This window comes from Nannospalax galili, unplaced genomic scaffold, assembly GCF_000622305.1.
Source record: "Nannospalax galili isolate Female #2095 unplaced genomic scaffold, S.galili_v1.0 scaffold220, whole genome shotgun sequence".
Classification (NCBI taxonomy): domain Eukaryota; kingdom Metazoa; phylum Chordata; class Mammalia; order Rodentia; family Spalacidae; genus Nannospalax; species Nannospalax galili.
In genome coordinates this window covers 144,943-150,403 of record NW_008347891.1, presented here as the reverse complement: position 1 = coordinate 150,403, position 5,461 = coordinate 144,943, and positions in this window count along the sequence as shown.

The following is a 5,461-nucleotide window of genomic DNA, read 5'->3' as shown; positions in this document are numbered from 1 at the left end:
TATTTTTATTTTTACTTTTTAATTTTTTATTGATTTTTTTGTATATTTCATAGAGAAAAATCACCTTTACACCCCCATCCTTTTTGGCACAGTCCTATAGCTCCCACACTGGAGGTCATACATTCTGTCATTTGTGTTAAGTCCTGTCATATAAAGTCAGTGTCCCTAGATATCCCTCAGTGCAAGTTCATCCACTAGGATCCAATCAGCCTATCTAGAGTCCCTTTAATAAGATCGGCTCTTCCACACCCAGCAGTAATCAGCTGCCAACAATTCTCTGGCAAATGGTGGGGCCTGGGGCCCATTTCCCCAGTTATATGCTGGTTTTTTTTTTTTTTTTGGTCTGAGTTTGCCTGTGCTGACACGAATGCTGTGAGTTCACATAAGCAAGGTCCCAGGAGCCTGTAAGACTCTGTTTCATTACGGTCATGTGCCTCCTGCCCCGGTTCTTATACTCTTTCCGCCCTCTCTTCTGCAATGCTCTCTGAGCCTTGGATGGCTGAGGTTTAATATAGGATTCCCGTCCAGGGACCCACACTCTGCAGACTCCTATTCTCTGTGCTTTGGCTATTTGTGGCCTTTTGTGTTCTGTTGCATGAGGGCGCTACACTGATGAGAGTCGCATTAGTATTCTCTCTCTTTTGTTCCATTAAGTTCTGTGAGCCTTAGGTGTAGAGGTTACATTGTAGATGTAACTTGGGGTTGGGCAGCTCACAGACACTTACTCTATGTGTGTGACCAGTTGTAGAAATCTGTAGTAGTCTTGGCCTGTTGTGAAAGAAGCGTCTTTGATGAGTGGTGGCTGGAATACTTGACTATAAATATAAGGCTACTCTAGTTTTTGAGACAAGGTCTCTTATTGAACCTGAAGCTCACTGATTTGGCTCTACTGACTGGCCAGAGAGTCCCAGGGATCTCCCTCTCTTGCCTCCCCAGTTCTGGGAATACAGGCCCGCGCACCCAGATTTTTAAATATGAGTTCTAGGGATCACACGTGCATCTTTATTCTTGTATCACAAACAACTTCTGCTCAAAAAAAGAAGTTCATGTGAACTTGCACCAATAGTCACAGCATGCACAAGCCCCATGTAAGCCAAACCAGACAAAAATCTCAGCACAGACATGAGGATGTGGGTAAGAAGCCCCAACACTACCCGAGGAAGTATTGATAATCGGATGCTTGCTGGGAAGAAGAGAATCAGTCTCTTTCAAGGATCTGACTCAGAAGGTTAACCAGGCTCCAGGGAATTGACCCCACACAGAAGGACATTTATGGGCACAAATTAGACTCTGTAGGCACATATATACTAAGAGTACCCGAGCAGGAGTAATAAGGTCAGTTGGGGAGGGTATATAAGTACAATAAAATATATTATGTGACAATTTCAAAAATTTAGTAAGAAAAGATATTATCTCTAGGAAAAGGAATGGAAAAATATTTTAAAATACTTTATTTTCCATGGGATGTAGTTATGGATCATGAACATATTAGTGTTATGTGACAATTAAGTCATATAAATCTAGAACTATTCTAAAACCGTAGTGAATTATCGCACTGTGCACTTGTCTTTCAACACTGACAGCATTTTCGCCTTTTCTACAACTATTTAGCTCAGTATAAAATATTCTCACAATAGGCAAATGAAACTTTCTAAATAAGCACGAGCAACTCCCATGTTGAAATTCGAGTAGTCAAATTCAGTTTGAACCTATCAGTGCTTCCTCATGTGGCTTCTTCTGATGATTACCTGTTCTATTCCTTCTGGAAAAAAAATAAAGATAATGTAATTCAGATAAATGCCAGGGTTATTCACACCCAGGGTTTTGCTGCTGTTTGAAAGGTGTCCCTGTTTCATGACTCTGCACACACTTGACAAATAGCCAAAAACTTTTCAACAGTGCTGGAGTTGGGAGGTGATGGGTAGGTCCACCCTGAGTTGGTTAGGTTGACAACAGTGCCTGAAATGGGATTTGGTGTTGCTAGGAATAATGACTTCTGTGGACTTCTATAGGGAAATATTTCAGAAATGAATGTAAAGGGTGATGTGTTTCTATAGATATTAGAAAATCTTGTGTTTGAAATCAAAATTACATAATCGCCAATGATTTGCTACTTGGGAAGCGATTTGGAAAAGTGGTATGGTACCAGTTGTGAGGACTTCACTGGTTCACCTAGAATAGTATTGACAAGATCTAGAGGCTCACAAAATCTCTGACTTGTATGTGAGCAAAGTTTTTGCTTTACATTGTTTTTATTAAAACTTTTGGAAGATGACATCATGAAAAATAAACTTTGTTTTGAAACAGTATAAAATTTAAAGAAAATCAAAACTATCTTATAAAGAAATTCCCTATGTCATGTCGTGCACCCTGTTTTCCCTTATAAAAATGATTCTTGGTATGTTATCAAGAATTTGTCTCTCCTTTCCTTATTATTTGCATATAAATTAGTATGGCACACACATCACAATAATGAGTCCATCTGTACTGATGTATTACAGTTAACTAAGGTCTACACTTGATTTCTACTTACTTAGTATTTGCCCAAGAAAGGCTTGGTCTATTTTCTTTCCCAGGACCCCATCCAGGAGCTCACATGCTTTTCACACTATGCTTCCTTGGTAGTCTTTAGGGTGTGGGATTTTTTTAGGCTTTTCTTTTCTCCTCCCCCCCCATATATCTTTATTGAGTATTTGTGCACTTCATAGAAAACATCTTGATCCACTTTATACCTCCTACACCATCAACATCCCTCTCCAGTACCCCCCAGCACTAGATTTAATGCATTCTGCCATATAAGTTAAGGCCTATTGAACCCATTTTGTGTATCCAGATGCCCCTCGGTGCAAGTTTATTTGCTGGGATCTAGTCAGCCTATCTAGAGCCTCTCCTTTAAAGAAGATCAGCTCTCCCTCAACCAGCAGTGATCAGCTGCCAATAGATCTTTGGCTAAAGTTGGGGCCTGCTGCCCATTTCCCCAGTTCTGTGCGGGCTTTTCTCTGATTGAGTTTGCATGGGTCTTGTTCATGCCAACATCATTGCACTGTAAACATAGCCAAATACACATGGTGGGAGAAGTCATAGAACCTAGAGAAAGCCCTATCTCTGTCATAGCCTTAGACAATTGTAATTCCTTACAGTATGCTAAATACTTTTATTAAAATATTTTATTATTTTCTATGTGTATGAGTATATTGCCTGCATGTATGTAAATTTACCTGTTTGTTCAGTGCCTGCAGAGGTCAGAAGAGGGCATTAGATTGCCTGGAACTGGAGTTTTGGATTCCCTGGAAGCAAGTCATATGGGTGCTGGGATCCAAAGCTGGGACCTCTACAAGAGCAGCCAATGCTCTTAACCACTGAGCCTTCTTTCCAATCCCTGGATCCTTATGTTTACAGACAAGTATACCATTCACCACTCATCAAAGAAGCTTCTTTTTACAACAGATGTGCACTATTACAGAGTCCTACAACTGGCCACACACAGAGAATAGGTGTCTCTGAGATGCCCAGCCCTAAGTGAAACACTGTGAGGCTCATGGAACATAGAACAGAGGGTAGAAAGAATGCTAATACATTGCTCAACTGTCATCAGTGAAGCTTCCTATATGATAGAGTACGATGCACACGAGAGCCATAACTAGCCAAAGTGTAAAGAATAAGAGACCACAGAGAATGTTCCTGCTTAGGACTCCTATATTAAACCTCACCCACTCATGGCTCAGGGACCATTACCAAAGAGGGGGCATAAAGATTCTAAGAGTCAAGGTTGGCACATGATTGTAAGGAAACAGAGTCTTCCAGGCCCCTGGGAACTTGCTCATAGGAACTAACAGCAATGGCATCAGCATGCACAAGACCCTTAGACTTTTCTTGATTTGGTAACTATTATAGTTTTGATGAATACTGATTGGGTATTTTTTTTTTTTGCTCTTACAAAATTTTAATTGAATTTTTGTGCATTTCATACAATTTGTCTTGATCATATTTAGGCTACCTCTTCTATCTGTGCCAACTCTATAGTCTCCCACCAGATTCCACACAATCTGTCATGTGCATTAAGGCCTATTGAGTCGTTTGTGTCCCTAGATGTCCCTCAGTGTGAGTTCATCCACTGGAACCTAGTTAGCCTATCTAGTGTTACTTCCTTAAAGAAGACCAACTCTCCCCCACCCAGCAGTGGTCAGTTTCCAATAGTTCCTAGCTAAGGTTGGAGTTACTTGCCCATTTTTCCAGTTCTATGTTGGGATTCTGTCTGGTTTGAATTTGCACGGGTCTTGTGTATGCTGTCATCACTGTTGTAAGTTCATACAAGCAAGTTCGCAATCACCTGGAAGACTCTGTTTCCTTGTGGTCATCTGCCATCCCTGGCTCTTACAGCCTTTCTTCTCCTTCTTCCACAATGTCCTCTGAGTCCTGGGTGGCAGAGATTTAATATGGGAGTCCTATCCAGGGAAACATACTCTGCGGTCTCTATTTCTCTACACTTTGGCCAGTTGTGGTTTTCTGTCTTAATCACTATCTGTTTCATGAGGAAGCTTCTCTGATGAGAGCTGAGAGATGCATTAGTATTCTCTCTGCCCCCTGTTATGCTATGTTCCCTGAGCCTTAGTGTGGAGGTTGCATTCTAGATGTATCACTTAGGGCTGGACATCTCATAGACACTTACTCTCTGCATTTGACCAGTTGTGGAACTCTATAATGGTCTCCATCTGTTTCAAAAAGAAGCTTCTTTGATGAGTGGTAAGAGGTATACCTGTCTGTATATGTAAGGATACATACTTAACATACAGTAAGAAATTATGTTTGTGTAGGGTTTTTCCTCTAGGATCTGTGACCTCTTCAGTCATGTGTATTTGGCTATATTTACAGCAAAAAACAAGTTTCTGCCCAATGAGCGGGCTTTAAGTTCAATTAGATGCTGTTGATTACCCCAAAGATAGAAGTGTCACTACTGCACCAATAGAGATAGTTTGCTGTGCTGGTGCTTGCTGTGGTTATTTGGCTTTCCAGCTGGGTTGGACCATTGATTGATTTGCTCCCTTAGCAGCTTGTATAGTGTCCTCTGATACTATGAGAGCTCATCCTTGAAGGCTTCCAAGTCAATTCCAGCTCCATTGCTCTAAGTCCTGTGTCCAAAGTATTCCCTGTCTTCAGCAATAGGGTCTTACCTCCAAGTTCTGGGAGGCAGTCAAGGGCTGTGTCTATAGCCTATATTAATTTGGAAGTCTCTTGAACTACCCTGGTCAACAACTCAAAGGGAGGTCTTTCCTATTAGGCACTGTGTTTCTTGTTATATAGCCTTCAGCTATACATATGCACTCATATATATATGTATATATATGTATATATGTATATATATATGTATATATGTGTGTGTGTGTGTGTGTGTGTGCATGTGTGTGTATGTGTTTTAAGCTAGGTGTGGTGGCTCATTCCTATAATCCCAGGATTTGCAATG